The sequence below is a fragment of the Athene noctua genome, chromosome 19 (genome assembly GCF_965140245.1).
Source record: "Athene noctua chromosome 19, bAthNoc1.hap1.1, whole genome shotgun sequence".
Taxonomy (NCBI): Eukaryota; Metazoa; Chordata; class Aves; order Strigiformes; family Strigidae; genus Athene; species Athene noctua.
Genome location: NC_134055.1, coordinates 5608296 through 5626044, shown reverse-complemented (window position 1 = coordinate 5626044; position 17749 = coordinate 5608296). Strand labels below are relative to the sequence as shown.

At 43.7% G+C, this 17749-nt stretch overlaps 1 protein-coding gene across 4 annotated transcripts in view; it reads right to left on the bottom strand.

Annotated features, from left to right (window-relative positions):
* Positions 1–17749, bottom strand: part of FAM222B (family with sequence similarity 222 member B) — a 36160-nt gene that overhangs the window by 10883 nt on the left and 7528 nt on the right. The window contains exon 1 of one of the 4 annotated variants that reach the window (XM_074922845.1): positions 13569–13828. The exons of 2 other annotated variants lie outside the window; for them this stretch is intronic. The gene's annotated coding sequence lies outside the window, so the exon portion shown is untranslated. Of the gene's footprint in view, positions 1–8915; positions 9014–13568; positions 13829–17749 lie in introns of those variants that run through there. One more of the 4 variants, XM_074922846.1, reaches the window with a different exon arrangement.

Sequence of the window (17749 nt, the reverse complement as noted above, 5' to 3'; positions counted from 1 at the left end):
TGAAAAGCAGACAAACAAAATTAAGCAGTTGGAAAAACCATCAGATCACACCATTCCCACATTAACCTGAGCATCTACCTTTTACTGCAGTAACGTCTGACGCCAGCCCAGGATTACTTCCCGTGTCTGCACGGCCCACAGAGCTCGGTGTCTAAAATATTACTTAAGCAGTGGCAAGTTTGTGGTGCAGCCCCGAAAGAGAGAAAAGCGCTTTGCAGCGCAGCACTGCGCTCAACGTGCTCTTTGACTGAACAAGTAGCATTTCTGACAGGCAAGATATGCGGAGGGTTTGCTCACCTGCTCCATCATTAATGCTCATTATAGCCTGAACACGGTGACTCTTTGAGTAAGCCTCTTGCTGAAGTGCCACAGAGAGGCTCAGCGCCACGCACACAGCAATAAACAGGATAATGGCACATTAGGAGAGAACAAGTGATTAAGAGCGGTCACAGAATTCGACGCAGAAGAGCCAGGCTTCTGCGATAAGACAGCAGTATTTCCTTGAAGGTCAAAACATGTATTTACAGAAGCTTTAGCTCCAATACAGAGAGTAATGTTTTAGAGAGGGCTATAAAGGCAAGTTGTTCCCGCAGGCGGATAATCATTTAGGCAATGCCAAAGGTTCATAAAAGACTGGAGTGGCAATAATAATTTTAAAGGAAATACTGGACTTACGAAAATAATTTTAAGTAGAAGCATAAAATCATTCTTTTAGCTTGATTTGCAATAACCAAATTGATGCCATCTAGGTCACTGCTGAGCATTAAAAAAAGAAATTCAGACTTACAGAAGTGCTGACCATAACGCTATCGCTGAATTCCATATTATAATTAAAATCCTGCTCCAATTTTTGTTCTCCATGAAATTAATATAGTCTCTCAAAAACAAGATCTCAGTATTTAAAACCAAATGCATTTGAAATGTCTTTACAAACAAGCTTGGGTTGGGGTTTTTTTTGGTTAGAAATTAATTAACATTTATTCCCTTTGAGATACTCAGCACCTGACTACTACTTTCTGACCTGACTCTCCTTCAGAGGAGCTAGCGCAGACAACTCCAACACACCATTCAGCTCTAAAACGACCTGAAATCCCCACACAGACTGCATTTGGGGTTGGGGTGAGCATTCATGGCTGTCTCACACCGCTGTTACGTGCAGTCCCAGCTTGGCAGTGCAGGGTCCTGACACAAAGGCAGCTGGGCCCATCATCCCCTCCTGCACTTGGCTTTATTACTTCTAATTAGTCCAGAGGAGGAGATAAGCTGAACTTGGCATGTCAAGACCTCTCCCTAGCAGACTTGGCTCCATGGTGGCAACTTGTGTGGGCACCAGCACCTGCAAAGCTCCCTGCAGGGCTGCTGCCCCAGTCCCTCCGCGGATGGGAGGTGTGTTACTGGGGGAACTGGAACGGACACAGCGAACCAGGCACCGAGGGGGCTTCTGCACTTGTACCAGATGTTATGACCCGGACTGGGAGCCCATGGAGTCATAAAGGTTTTGTGATTCCCTTGGGTTAAAAATAAGGTGAAATGACAGCAAACAAACGGTTAAAATGTTTTACTTGCAGTGGAAACAAACTTGGAAAAGGACAGTAAGTGGTGGCCTGTTACTGATAAATCTGAAGGGGAGAGGAGGAGGAGAAAGTCAAAGAATCCGGATCACCACCCCAGGTTCCACTGTTGTCTTGGGTCTGGGGACCTTGGGTGGTGGGTGCACACCCAACAACATTTTCTGTCACCTTTTAAGTTCATCTATTGGCTGATTTGCATACTAGATGAGGAGAGGTTGGTTTTCCATGAACAATCAGCATGGGAGACGAGGAAAGGTGAAGCATGGATGCTGTGCATGCACTGAGGGGGAAAGGGGGTGCATTAACCCCTTTGTCCAATTGAGTTTGTGGTCGCAATCTCCCGCTGCCACCTTTACCTTTTGCCCAGTTACTGCTGGTTTTCGCTGACTTCATGCTTCTCAGGCAACCATCCAGCCTTTGGCTCCTGCTGGGGCAGATGGTCCCCTCTTACTAGTCTTTTAGCTCTTCTTCAAGGGCACAGTCGCTAGCAAGGCCTGCATCGTTTATATGAAGTATCAGGCTTACACAAAGTGCAGCAAACAGTTCGATGAATGTCTGAGGCATTAACTCCTTCAGTTCCTCACACCAGACTCAGTGACACTGTCATCTAAACCAGTCAGCTGCAAACTGGAGAGCAAGCTGACCAGTAAATTTGACACCCAGCAATGGAGGGCGGCTGTAAAACCCTTAAAGTTTTTCAGTTGTATTTTAAACTGATTGTGTATACTGCCAAACAGCCCTAACAAGCTCTGTCTTGAAAATATATATAAAAAGATAAAGTATATTTCTAGATGAAAACAATCATTAAATTGGAATAAATAAATAAATTCACCTCTTTGAAGTGATTTTAATCTAATCTGGCTGCAGGATATAATCTTAACAGCACACATACTGCAGGACGTTCTATGAAATAGCAGGTTTAGACACATGAACAGATTTTTTTTTTCTCTTAAGATTTATTAATAATTAGATCAAAGCACATCAAGCTTAAGAGGGATTTGTAGTGCTTGGCCTTTGGGGGTAACTGTCACATCCCCACAGTGACTGTCACGTTCAGACTTACCTGCACATCAGGGTGTTTTTTGGTCCAGGCAGCACAGTGTTCCCCACACAGACTTTTTGGACCAAGTCCTGTCACCCCCAAGGCTCACCAGGTAGGACGGAAGAACTCACCTCCACCCACTGCCCAGGGACGCCCTCCCTGTAGAGCTAAGAATCAGTTCTAGTAAAACCTACCACAGTATTGCTTTTCTGGACTCAAAAAGATATACTGTTTTCTGGCTGATACTCAAAAGTTTAGTATTGCCCCTGGCAGACCCAGTGCTCCTTCAGGCCAGGGGGTACTTTTACAAGCTAGAGTAAAACCTAGGTGTAAAGCAACTTGGTACTACTAGGAAATTTCTAATACTCTAACACAGCTTTATCATTATATAAACAGACCACATATGCAGAGTTATTGCCAAGTTTTTAAATACGCCAGTCTCTGAAGCTCCCAAGAGGCCTTACAGGGTAAAGCACACAAAGGAAACACTCCCCACAAACCATCCCTGTCCAGCAAAATATGGGAAACTGAGCTGGTTTAGATGAAAGCAAGCTGGTGAAGTCTAAAGTTAGGTTCCTGAAAGTAAACACGCATGTCTGAAATTCCACGATTAACTGCGGGCTTGTTCACAAAGCCTGGGGCCAGGAGGAAGCAGGAGCATCCACCCACATACAAAAGAAAAGCTCCAAACTATTCCAAGTTTCCAGCACCCTGGGGTCCCGTAAACTGTGCGAGGGTTGTTAAGCGCTTGTGGCGGGCTGATACGCTTCGCTTCTCCTCCTTATTCACAAGGTAGCCCCGTGAAATTCCATAACCTCTGGTGGGATTTACGGCAACCCCGAAGTGCACGTGGCGCATTCCAAGTTCAGCATATATAAATGCTGCAAACAAAAACAAAAACTAACTCGAGTTGTGAAGTTTCTTTGGTACAAATGTCTGTAAGAGCTTGCCAGGAAACATAATTGAATCCAGGCCAATTTTCATGCTCCAAGGGAAACTCAGTGTCTCATTTACCCCCTGGCAGGCTGCTCAAGACCAAATGAGACTCATTCCTTTTCCCTCTCCCAAAGTAATCTAAAGTCTAAGGGTTTCAAAAATATGTTTGTGTCAACTGCTGACACTGGACCCCCCTCCACAACCTCAGCATTCAATACGATTCCTTCCAGTCAGCCATGCCCTGCAGTGTCTAGACTGATCCTGCAGGTTTCCTGCCTTTCTCCAGCCCTAAAACTCCCCTTTATTCTTGGGCACTTACCAGAATGGCCCTTTCCTGGGACTGCTGAAGAGCCAGAGATAAATCTTACCGTTTCCTGGAACAAAATTACCAAACTAGCACTGTATTCATCGCCGGCCAGTGTCACATCCTCTTAATGTTTTATAAATGGAAAACTGCAAAATAATGCGCAGAGAGGTAGTCGTTTGAAATGGCAATAAATCACAATAGCATCAAGTGTACTTGGGGATAAATAAATAGGAAGATTGAACAATAGAAAGTCGTCTTTTGTAACGAGCAGAATGCACTGTCAGCATCTGCCAGCACAGGACCTTTTGGCTTTCTGCATTCAGGTGGGCCTTCTGCAGTGCCCTGCAACAGTTTCGATCAAAATCAATTTTTGCTTCTTGCAGTTTAATTAACTATGATTTTGCTTGTAAACCATTTCACCTTTTAGGCTGACCTCCATTTATAACGTTACTCAGGCAACAAAATGAAATAGTTTCGAGGTGAAGGCAGAGGGAATTTAAATGTACGCGGGGCGCTTCAGGAGAAGGGAGGCACCTGCTGCAGCCCAGCAGCTCTGTTCATCTCCTCGAGCTGGGATGGCAACACTCAACAAGGAAGAAAATGAAGCAGCTTTGGGGTAACAGCACTTAAATGGAATATTGTTCGTATCACTCCTCACACCCAAGGGCTACCACTAAAGGCTTCTAGGTGAGCAATTTTGAACAAGATGTAGTGTAGTAAAAAAAGCCAAGGCGGTGGCTCTCGGCTCCGGGCGGGCAGCTACTGCCACGTGTGACATCAGCTCCATCAAATTCACTCTTCGGATAAAGCAGCAGCAAGCTCAAGGTTATGATCTTAGAGTTTAAAAAGCCTTTTTTTAGGTCGGTCCCAAGAGATTATTTTAAAACACAGGACTACGCATCTGCTGAAGAGTAGAACAGTTGGCTTTAATTGTAAGACGGATTTTTACATAGCTTCTGACCTTTCATCTAATTGAGGCCTAAAGAAGAAAAAAAGAGGAAAAGCTATACGTCACTTCAGTTATTAAAATCCATCAAGCTCAGACTTTAGCCTTGGGATAACCACAGCCAAAAAATTGACTTGCAAGTAATTATCACTGCTATCTGCAATAAAAGTTAATTGGACATAATTGAACTAAAGCCCTAATCTGAATGAAGCTGTTGCTGGCAAGAAGCCTGCTCCTGCCTGCACTTTGCAAATGAAACTGCTAGCAGTAAAATGGACAAACATGAGGCCGCTTTTACAGTTTGCCCACTGCAAATCACAGAGCAATTCTGCAAACAGCTCGTTAGCTGGGCCAAAATAAAGCCATTAAGAGGGCCCGTCCCCACCAAACACACCCTTCAACAATACCCAAACACGGTGAAGGCGTAGAGTTTCAAAAGCAAGTTTCAGTTTTACTGACCTCTTAATTACATGGACTGAAACATAAGATTCGCATCACGAGATGCTGGTTTCATCAGCCCCCGAACGCTGTAAATAGCAGTACAAATAATGTACTTTTTGAGCACGTAAAGATACCAACTCAAAAGGTTTTCAGTGCTGATAATTTACCACCTTCATGCAGTTCAATAGCCTTTCCTGTTGTAGGACCAGCTTCTTTCATCTCCTCAGCAGAGCAGACAATTAGCTGCTTTTTGTGCTCAGCCCATGCAGGTGGCTGGGGGAAGGGAGCGTCAAACTAAATTCCTGCTGATTCGTCAATTTATATTTTGCCTTTTTGTTAACCAACAGACCTGAAAGCGGTCCTCATTCCCCATACTACTTTAGAACTTCCTTCCAATTTTAATTATTAACACTCTGCCCTTCACCAAAGCATATCAAAGCACTTAACAAACATTACAGAAGCCACATAACCACTCTGAAACAGGCAAAAATTGCACACAACTCCTTTTACAGTGGCTTAAGGTTTTTGGACCAGATTTATGTTAGAAGACTGGTGTCCTGATTACGGACTAGCCTATGACAGAAGACATCAAGGGAAGTATCCGGCTCACCACAGGTGCCTGATGTAATTTTGGATGAAGCATTTAATCACCCGATGCAGTGGTTGCTCCTTATTAAAAGGACAGCAGTGGGTGACAGTTTTCTACCACTGAAGACGACCATGAAGATAAATGAAACTGCAGAGCATTCAATACCACCTTGACCTTCTCACGTCAAGCTTACAAGGTCATGGTCTGGGCAGTCTCCCGGGGTAACTGGAAGCAGACCACCCTTCCCTCTCCTAGGCACCATTTGCTCACCACCGCTCCTCCGCATTTTCACAGCTCAGAGCAGAACTTCTTAGCTCAAGAAAGCTGCAACAGAGAACCAGTGACATCAATTCCCTTTCATGACCCAAATCAGTGGCTTATTTTACTTTGCTCAAAGCCCTCACCTCTTTTTAAGCCTATTTTTAGATTTAACTCCGTATTCAGCAATGTGGCAGGAGCTGACAGACAACACAGGCGTTAAGTAGGGCTTGCCAGGTGTTGCAGGCCACTTCTAAGGTGAAGGAAAGATGTAGAAAAGACAAGTCGGGACGATTGTATGGCCTGGCCAAAGCTTCAAAGGAGTATTTCTGGCTGTGCTTGAAACACATATGCTAGTGGTCAGTTATGAGACAGATGAGATACTGCTTTTACCATGGGAACATATGCAAGAAATAGGAAAATCAACCTGCCTCAAGTCAAAAAAGCCATTTGAATAACTTTGTATCTGCCTCCTCTGAATTTTCACTACACTAAAGCACTCTGACCTTTAATTAATTTTATTTCTCCTTTTATATGGTAACTTCCAACTCCCAAGTTTTTAATGCTCTATTGGTTGGAAACAGGGATGAATAAACAGTCTGGGATGTATCTTAGCTATGTTTCACAGTCCATAAATCTTCACCGTCATTTAGGAGAGGGAGAAAAGGATGCCACAGCTGAACTGCAGCAGCTAAGAGAACAGATAAGGTAAACACAGCGTTGTCATGAAAATCATATCTTGCCCAGGATATTAGGCTTACATTTGTATTTTTAAAATGCAAAACAGACTCCCTACCTGCCATTGTAACATTCACAGAAGATAACATTTTCTTTAACAAGATACCAAGAAGTGCAAACAAACATTCCTTCCGCCAAAGCATCCACTCTCCTCAGGGCAAACTAAACCCGCTTTCTTCCTACATGCTCGAGCAGCATCTATAATATCACAGCAGCTACTATAAAACACGGAACAGACTTACAGGTACGAGTGTGCATGTTTTCACGTGAACATGACGGTATTCGGGTTAGCTGAGATGACTCCCACCCAAAGCAAACCCAGATCAGCCCAGCAACTACCGAACTACAGGATGCTGCTAACACATACCCAAGTGGAGGCACCACACATTCCCACCAACAGACATTCTCCATCCTCGTAAGCAACTTCCTTCTGCCTTCGAGTGATAAGAAACCAAAATACACATTGACCCCTTTCCCATAGTGGAGAGCCTGCAGTTACAACCTCAACACCATCAGCAAGAACGTGCACTGCATCGGTGTTATGTGCAGCTTTCCTACGTGTTCTGTATCTGGGAGAGGCACAAGGTTCTAATTCTGGGCTTTACTTTACCACAAAAGACATGCAAGAGCTGTGAGCTTCCTCACACCGCTCTCGGCCAGAATTCCTCCCTCTCGACTTTCTTGTCTTCCCAGATCTGAAAAGGAAGCTTTTCTTAAGTACAGCAAACAGCTGCCTTGGTGAAGGGGAAAGATGAAATAGTTCCCTCTCCCATGGCTGCTTTGCACAGATCACCATTATCATTATCTTCTCTCATTCCACACTTACTATATAAAAGCCCAGAATTAAAGTCTTAATCGTGACTTACAGAAATCCTTGTGGCTGCACATGACAGAAGGATGACAGTTTTGCCTTCTAAAATATCGTTAGAAGTTACAGATTATGACAGTTCCCCAAGTAGGGAAGTAGCTATCTTGCCCTGTTTATTACAAGCTGATTATTTAAAAAGAACATTTTTTCTGAGCTGAATTTGAACAAATTTTACCTCTGTGCAACACACAAACAACAATCCCGACATTTGTTAGATATTGAAAAAATATGCTTCGAGTCCTGTTTTAAAAATAGATTCGCTTGAAAATGAGAAATATTTGCAAATAAGATGAGGCAGAATGAATTAGACTTCATACAAAACAAAAAACTGAACTTGCATATTAAGAAAAAAAATAAAGTGTGACTCACTTGTGGACCAGGTGTGCTGGTGGTGTGTGAACACAGGCGGGCAGGCTCATGGGGGGGTTCAGTTTGCATTGGTTATGCGTGTGTACCATTTTGACCTGTACAATTACACCGACAGTAGCTTGGTGTAGTATTTAGCTCTTCGGATACTGAATTAAGGTCCCACCTATGGTGAAATTTTAACAGCCCATTTACAAAGTAAGCAGAGAAATACATGGCAGATTTGTATTTAAGATACGAAATTGGAGATCTCTGTCCAACTGCACACTGTGCTCAAGCTCCCTAGCGGACCATGAACACATCAGCTCTTAGATACACATTTTACCATTTGTAAGGGCAAGATAAGACCTTCTTCTGTAGCTGGAGATACTGTGCAGCCTACTGTGAAGATGAAAAGTATTCCAAGAACCTCAAACAGAAGTTGCAACACAAGTACAAAACACTCACCAGCAGAAAATACAAGCTATCAGTTGAATACCAGAGAGCTGGACCAGACACTGGGACGGTGTTTTCCCATCAGCCTTCAGAACAAGGTGGTGGTGCCCCGCTGGCTTGTCCTGACACAGACCTAGTGTCCTTATCAGTCTTCCAAGAAACTCAAAGGCCATCTCATAACAACTCAACAGAAGAAAGGATGAGAAATACATTAATTGTGAGTTACTGTAAAAAGTCTCTGCTATTCTCCGTGCTTTCCTGAGAAGCAAGAAATCCGGCCAGTTGCATGGCTGGCAGTTCAAAACAGCCACAGGGAAAACAACAAAGAGTGTGCAAGATGTTTTCAAAACCTCTGCACACCACAAGCACCAGAGATTTTTGTCTGCAGGCCTGATAAAACACTTCAGTGAGATCTCACCTGATTCCTTCAGCAGCCGTCAACACATCGCCTTTATCTAAAGTTTACATTCACAAAAGATTTCTTTTTTCATGGTAAGTTTTACTGACTACAGGTGAGCAGGAGATTTCTGTTTGCTTTTGTGCATCCTTCCTCCTCTGCACTTGCCTTTTTCTTTAGAAAAAAACCCAACACAGACGGCAATAAATAAATTATACGGACAGGACACAGAGGCAGTTGTAACTGTACTACAGTCAGTGAGACATCCCTTTGCATGGTAAACATAACCTGGCTGCGTGGGTGAGAACAAAACACTGCTACCGCACCCATACACCCGTACCTCAACAGCAAACACAGCACAAACCCGTCTACACGAATGCTGAGCTCCTGATAACCTGGGCTGTAACAGCCATGGGCAGCCCTGACCTCCTCGGTGCATCCTGCACTAAAAGGGTGCACCCCCCGCTCCGAACACTGTGCCGGAGTCTGATCAAGGTGTACACTCGAGACAGTTACTCAGGCAATCCCCGATGTATCGCTTGATTTTAATTTCCAGACAATCTGTCTTTCCGAACACTGAATTGCTACAGTCAACAAATTCAAAAGGTAAATTTTTCTACCTCCAATTAGCTGCATTAGTACTGTTTATAACTATGTGATTGATAAATGCTCTACAGAAGCTGTAATTAATGTATTTTTTCCTTGGAACACATACTGAACCCCTTGGCGCTCAGACACTTAATGAAAAGCAATTTATCAACTTGCTTTGAACAGCTGAATCTGACTCCTTAATGCAGAGAGGAACACAGTTCACTTTAAGCACTACTACTCTGAAAAAGTAATGCCTACCACGACATTAGGAATGCCATCAGACACGGTTCGGGTTTTGATCGGGGTGACCAGAGTGCTCATCTTGTGGAGAAACTGGAGATGATTTTGTACGGCTTAGCTGGGATCCTCTCCCCTGGGATGCAGTTGAGCAGGAGATTTGCAGATGTGCTTTTCCAGGACGGAGGTCAGGAGTGCCTCTTCAGGACACCGGACAAAGTTCCAAATCGTCCCACGCCTGCAGGGCCGGGAGCCGTCTCACCGCTCCTCGTGCCGAGTGGCACTGGCACGCTCGCCGAGAAGCAGCAGCTCAGCGTATTTCAGCCTGGACATGTGTTCAGCTGCTCACAAAGCAGACAAAAATAAAGTGCTTATGGAGTGTTTGAATGCTCATTTCTCAAATTGAGTGTTGCTTTGTATAGCTGACATATGCAAAAAAAAAAAAAAAAAAAAAAAAAAAGGCATTTAGAAGGAAAGGCTTGACACCACAGAAAATTTTTATGTTGGTATTAACCGCTGGGGGGGATTAACCAACCTTCAAAGCCTAAAATCTAACCTCACATTTCTGGGAGCACAGGCTACGGATTTCCAATACAGAAACCGGTCTGTACTCCATGTGGCAGACTGATTACATATTTCCATTGCACATATAAGTCTGTTTCCCATCCCTGCAGTGTCTTGCTATCTTCCATTTGTCTCGTGATGCAGATAAAAGCCAATGCAGATAGCAACTGCTGATACAGAGAAAGGCGCAAGACACAGTGCGCCTTTGGACTAAGGGAAAAAAAGGACTCGGGTCCAGACTGCTAGAGCATGTCAAGAGATTGTCTTTGAAACTACAGAACTAGAAATGAAAGCGCTGCGTTTTTATTTGATTTGATCAAAGCGACTAGAGGGGAGGGGGAGAAATCACATCCTACAGATGCGGGCTAAAATTTAACTACTTCACACATAATGCGGGGCCAGCTGATCCCATACAGACATAAATAAATAGAGAAAACAAAGAGGTAAAGTCACTCTCGCTCTGAATATGCTGCTTCCACAGATCACTGCTTCAGGGTCTGCCAAAGAGCAACAGGAACCCATTTCAAAGCCAGAGAGACAGAGGAAGCACATACCCAGCACTCTCGCCACAGGCACACATTTTCAGTCTCCAGTGAAGAGCAGAGGAGTGAGCTCCTGTCAAATCAGAGAAAACATACTCCAAATATAAAGGTTATTTGAATAAATAACTGATTTATCCCACTGTCCCACCGATCTGACTGCGGGATAGTGGCAAACTGTGGCAATCTCCTGGAGGAGGGCTTTGTACTGCGAGCTGCAAAGGGACAAGACTGTAATTCTCCTCAAACAGATCATCTGCTCCGATACGTGCTCAGCACCAGGAGAACGAGGCTTTGCAGAAGTACAAATGGCACTACAGGTAGTGGCCTTGCAGATCCCAAAGAGTAGCACAGAAGAAACAGATACCCATCACTGCCATGCTCACGAGGAGAAAGGGTTTTAAACATCTGCTGGATAGGCTGTGTGCTTCTAACTGCAGAATGTGAACCATTCAGATTGCCTCTGGGCCAAAATGATCTAGGTCTTTGCCTTTCACTAAAAATTAAGCAGAAGTCATTTTAACAAGTGAGGCAGATAACAGTCTTGCACAGGAGATCAAAAAGCTCTCCAGATGTTTATTTTAAATGAAATTCAGAAGCCAGTATAAACCAGATTTTAAACACTGAATAATCCTTATCATAATCTGCATGAGAAAAAACGGGAAAAAGGTCCCATCCTGCTGCTCCGAAGCTCTCCAGGAATGCGCAGGGTTAGATTTTGTTCCTAGACTCTTCAAATGGGAATGTGAAATATGAACAGCCCCACGCTGCAATGGGATGGCTGTTAAACACGTTTCTCCCCTGTGCTACATGCTCTGATGGATGCTCACCACACACATATGGGGGCATCCCATGTGAAGGAAGCTTTGACCTTCCTCACCAAGACTATTCAAAATGATGGACTGAAAAGCACGTAAAAATGTCAGTCCTAAATCTTAAACTTCTCCTCACCTTGCTACTTCACTGAATGCCTCCTGATTGTGCAGAAGCAGAATATTCAGGCGTCAATCTAAGTAGCTTGGGTGTTATGCTGACAATGTCTCTGGAGAGAGGAAGAGAAGAGAGGACAGATTTCCAATAGCTCAGACGCTTCTCTGTAAGGAATGCTGCTACACAGCAAGAGAGAGAAATAAAGAGGGAAAGTAACACACCCGAGAACTTTTACCAAGGTCACATCAGGATGCTGAACACTACCCATCCGCAGGGGAGGATTTAGATGCCTACTCCACTACACATATCCTTTCGCTTGTTGGCAACAACAGCCCTCATTAAACCAAACCGGTTCTAACCATGAAAGAAGGACATCGGGAAGACAATATTAGCTAACAAATACAAAAGGAAAACCAACAGAGCCAGTCGTCTTGGATGGGTGCCCTGTGCTGCAAAGCACAGCCCCAAACTGCACAGCCCCTGCACGACTCAGGAACAGGCAACACAGGCGATCCCAGCCAAAAGGAGGGACAGTCCTACTCTGCCCAGTGCTAAGAGCTCCCAGCTTGCAGCAGAGGGGGGATGCTGTACCCATTCGGGCAAGAGCAGAACCAGGATCCCATCAGGAACGAGAGTTTTTATGACTTTGCTGCTACACAGGGTCACCTATGCGTTGCAGTTCCTCGTTCCTTTGAAATCAGGGCTGCGGACACGTGGCGGATCACTGCAGACAGACCATACCACGAATAAAAAAAGCCCTGCCCCCAAAATATTATATCAGTTACTGCTGTGCCCTTAACAAGAGTGCTTCTTGCCCGTTTCAGCGATCTGAAAGACACGCTGGGCAAAATTTCAAGCTATGACAAAGTGATCTTATCACTTCTGTGCTGTTCTCGCTACACAAGCCCCTGATTCAGCAGCATGTAATAAAATCTTCATTTGCATGAAAAGCACTCTCTGATCACAAAGTCTTCTGTTCAACAGTCCTCTTCCCATCTACAGTGTAAAGATGCAAGCACCACTGTCATTTTGCTGGTGACTAAGGTAGAATATTTTATTTATGCTTTATTTGGAGAGGCTCTCAACGTTTTAATACAATCTTTTCCTGAAATTCTAACAGTATTTTTGAATAACACAAAAGCCGCACACACCCAAACTGTGCAAGCACTGCAAAGTTCACAGGCTACGCTTTCACCTGCACTTTTAATAACTGTGTCACATGAAGGACATTTCATATCAGCACACGGTGACCATGAACAGTTCTAAAATGTCTTCAGCGTTCAACAAGTCCAGTCTTTTCCAGTCTGCATTTACAGTGTTCGGTGTCATGACATACAGCACTCAGACAGGATATGTTTCAAAGGAAACGAAGGTGTAGCCATGCAAAGAACAATGCTTCGCCTGCAATAAGATTAATCACTGTCATGGCAAACCAATAAAAACAAGTATCTTGTTATCTTTCTTTACAAAGAGACTGTTAAAGTTTAACTATGTTAGGAAACTTTTTCCCTTGGACTAAATCATGAGCCTAATGTATGTGGGCAACACACATACCAGCATATGCAATTAACTGGCTCTCTCCTGATGCTGCAGGAGAAAGTCCACTGTTTCAGAGGCAGCTTGAAGCTTTCATACAACCAGCCCATGCCCTCTCCTGATTACAGATCTCTCACCAAGGCCAGCCCCAGCTCCCTGCCCCATGCCAGATAACACCACCTCCCACTCCCAACTGTTTGCCAAAGTTAATCGTGTCCCATGTATACACCCCAAAACCACACTGGGCTCTGAGCAAGCTCAGCCAAAACAGAAATACCTTTCATCACGTCAGCAGCGCAGTCCCCATTTAGAAACGTTTTCTTTCACGTTAATCCAGTGCCAAAACGTATGCTGTGCTGATCCAGAAACGGTGCTAATGATGCTGCTGCTGCCTCCTGTCTATCACTGAGCATCTAATCTAGCGCACGGCCATGCAATGACGGCCCTGCGACAACAGGCACTTTAAATTGGGCAGCTCAGCAACACATGTACGCTGAATTTTTGAACAAGCTATTCTAAGCTGCTTTGCTAGCAATTTCTGGCCCGTACAGTTTGAAAGCACACAGTTCTGGCCCTCACAAAGAGCAGACCTGTAAATGACATCTTGAGGATTAAGCTGATTGAGATGCAATTTGCCTAGCAACCATTCATTAAGCAGAGTTCAGAAACAGGCCAGCAATCTATTCCACCTCCTTATCTGAGCAGTAAACAGATAACAGTCTCTACTGTGTCCTCTGTCCTCCAGTTCAGACACATTGTAAACAGATTTTTCAGAAGTTTAAACTCCTACAGTAAATCTCAGAGAACAATCCTGCTCTCCAAACACAAGGGATTTGGTTTCACCAAGAGCCTCACGAGCATGAAACAGCTCTAGAACGAGGGTCACGCAAATCAAATTGTGAATGCATCTGCAGTTCCAGTGCCTCCAATATTTTCTCACATCAAGCACTAAGAGCCCATCCCAGTTGTTTAAAAAAAAAAAAAATTAAAAAAAATCTTAATCACACAAGCATTTGGCATTGCTATTCTGATCACTGAAAAAAACTCAATAAAAATCTTATTCCTTTCCTTCATCTTCTGGAAGGAATCGATCAGCACTGCCAAAGTCTTTGATAGAGGTTCCCCCCTTCAGAGAAGAAAACAAAAGTCACGTCCTCCCTCCCATTAAGCATTTTTTCCTCATAAAATAAGCAAGACAACATAAATGTCATCAGCAAAAATGAAACCAGCTATTTGAGCTTGAAGAATTTAGCCGAAAAGATTAAGCGAAATCATGATTTTGCGTAATTGTTTCTCTGCAAGAAACATCTGATAATATCCCATTCTGCTCCAAAATTAAACAACAAAGATTAGCATGGACATATTTAAGACTATATACCTGAATGGTTTTCCTTTGGTGTACAGTTCTTCTGGGAAATCACTGTGACATACAGCATGCTATTACAATTAAATATGCAAGAAAGAAGAATTAAACTGACTATGAATAATTAATACCCTATAATACGACTTCATAAGGAAGATCTGGCTGAATATTCCCGCAGATGAGATATACCTAAATACAAGGTACATCAGAGCTGGTAGCTTCGCTTTTATGGCAGTCTAAAACACCAAGTAACTTTATGGCTGCTACTTGGTTCCAGAGAAGGTACCAGCCACCCGTGCCTCCCTTCTCCCACTCGCTGTCCATCGAGCTCCAGAAAAGCTGGGAGAAATGCAAGTGTTGCAATAGTCACTGAACTGCTCACATGCATCTTGGAGGTAGCAGGCTTCCTAAACACTTCCCATTAAAAAGTATAAAGCAATTATCTGACTTCCCAGTAGAAAGAATAAAGTAAATGTGATGCAACAATTACTTACGTGATAAGATCAGGCTAAGGTTGTGAGAAAAAACAATTAAAAGGGTTTGCAAGAGCTAAGGAATGCGGCTTACTTTCCCAGAATCTATCTTAACGAGAAAGATACCATCAACTCACAGAGCAGACCTTCCTGTTTCAAGTTTACTGTTTTGGAGGCTGCAGAACATCAACTGTAGCAAAGCCACAGTTGGGCGGCTGGGTGCAAACCCTCCATCTCCAGCACAAGCCTCCTTTATTAGCTCCTAGTAAAAATGGTAATTAAAAATAGGCCTTTTATTATTTTTTTTTCCCCAACAGTAGAAACCTTAAATCACTTAATACTTACTAAAGTTGGTATTCAACTCTTGACATCTTCCACTAGACACCGGTCAGGTCAGCTCTGCACTCTATCGACACACAATACACTTGTTGCACACATTTAGCTGGAAATCCCCAGTTCCCCTCAGTTTATCCAAGCAGCACAGCATACAAACAACACCCTGCCGCAGAGCGCTACTTTTAGAGATACACATTTGAAATCCAACCAACATTTGTGATCACTGAAGCAGAACAGGGCACTACTGGTGCATGTGCTGAAGGTGACAGCCCTACAAAGCCACCTCCACCAGCTCCCAGCCCTGCGCTGCTCCGGCTGCCGGCTCTGCCACGAGGGTCTCGCTCAAGCAGGATCCATCACTCTTGTCCTTCAAAGCAAACACAAACCGGGGTTTTTTCTGCGTGCAGGCAAAATCATGTCAGAAGTATGCTAGCTTAATATTAATTTTCTATTAAAAATTAATAGGATCAAATGAAGCTGGCGAGCCAGTAGGCACCAAGAGTTATTTTGCTGACGCGCTCATTGCCTGGAGGAGCGGGATGAGAAGGACGGGCTGCAGAGTTTCTCAGGATGGTAGCCACAGGGTCCATGTGCTGGCCAGGAGGGGTAGCGGGGGGCTCTTCCTCACGTCCCCAGCAGGACCCTGTGTTCCACCAGTGCAGTGGCACTCTGCTGGCGAGCAGCTTGTCCTCCTGGCCAGAAACTGGCGGGGAAGGTGGAGCCCCATAAAGAGATCACCCTAGTGAAAACTCGAGTGGCTTCTCACTGGAGATCCAGTCTTCTGGGTGCTGGCTCTGATCCTCACCCATGTGCACATGTGCCCCTTTCTCACTGCCAGAATTAATCCTCCTGCCAATAAGCATCCTGCAAATACCCAGAGTTTACATAAGGCAAGTTTAACCTTCAGTCCCTATTAATGTTAACAGAACAGAAAAAATTAACCACCGTGCAACAAAAAAGTCTGTATCTGCATTTCTAATTATACAACAAAACACACCACGTGGCAATATTTCCAAGCACCTTGCTGGGAATAAAATATCCAACAGACTACAGCTTCCATTTTGAGCAGCGGATACAAGAGCAATGGGCATTGAGGTTGTCAGTGTTAAGGGATGAGGATGTGAGAATTAAGGAAGATAAAGTGATGCATGTTATCAATGATAACAAAAATGTTAATAATTAGAAACACAGTCACCTTAAAAATTTAAAATTTCATGATCTCTTCTACTTTTTAATGGCTTAGCCTACTTTTTCCAACCTAATTTGCATGATCAAAATAGGCCTCCTGCCAGGAAGCATTAAAATGGCAGCCCCCCATTGAGACAAAACTTCCTTCACCATACGAGACTGAAGGACTAATAACTATTCCTAAAAACATTTTAAGTCCATTAATGTTGTTTAGTAAACATTTATTTAGAATTAGTGCAGCTATCAGAATTGTCTTTATCACGCTCCACTAAAGCGTTTTATAAAAGCCTTTGAAGGTGGAGCAGGTACCCCACACACACACTTGTACCATCTCCAACCCTCCCCAAAAAGCTGAGCACCCTCACGCTCCTGCTCTGAATGTCTTCCACCCAAAAACCCCAAAGCATTCTCCAATATCAACCTGACAATTCCCAACAGCTCTTTGCGGTACCAGGCTGGGCAGCTGGAAGCACCCCACCAAGATGCATGGTGCAGCCAGAGCAGAGTACACCAACCCCACTGACCTCTACACATGGCAATTAATTGTATATGCTGAAAAAAAACCCAGGCTAGTACAATAGTAGTATAAATCTCACTATTACTGATGTACTGAAGATTTGGATTCTGGTACAAATATACAGTGCTTTATACAAATTTATCTGAGCTGTGTGTTATCCTTTCAGTGCCATCTGTACAAAACCAGAGTTTTATCTAAGCGTTGGAAACTAAAATAAATCATTTTCTCCGTATCTGCGATCTTGTCGGAGACAGACGCCACAAACCTGAGAGCTGGCTAGAGCTAGTGCAGGCTTGTCTAGTTAGAAATTAAATTATGTCCGCATCAATATGATTTATTTTTAATAAAAAATAAGGCAAACCAGACCCTTAATATTGAAATAGTCTCAGGCAGCATCCTCCCAGCCACAGAAGATATAACATACAGTGTTAAATTGTCAAAATAAAACTGGGATTGGCATTGTCATTTCCCCTAATAAGAAATGCCACAATCAAGAGATACATGTTAATTGCCACACATAATGAAAAGTACCTGCTCCTTCTGCACTTGCTGTATTTATTGCTAACACAATTCAGGACTGT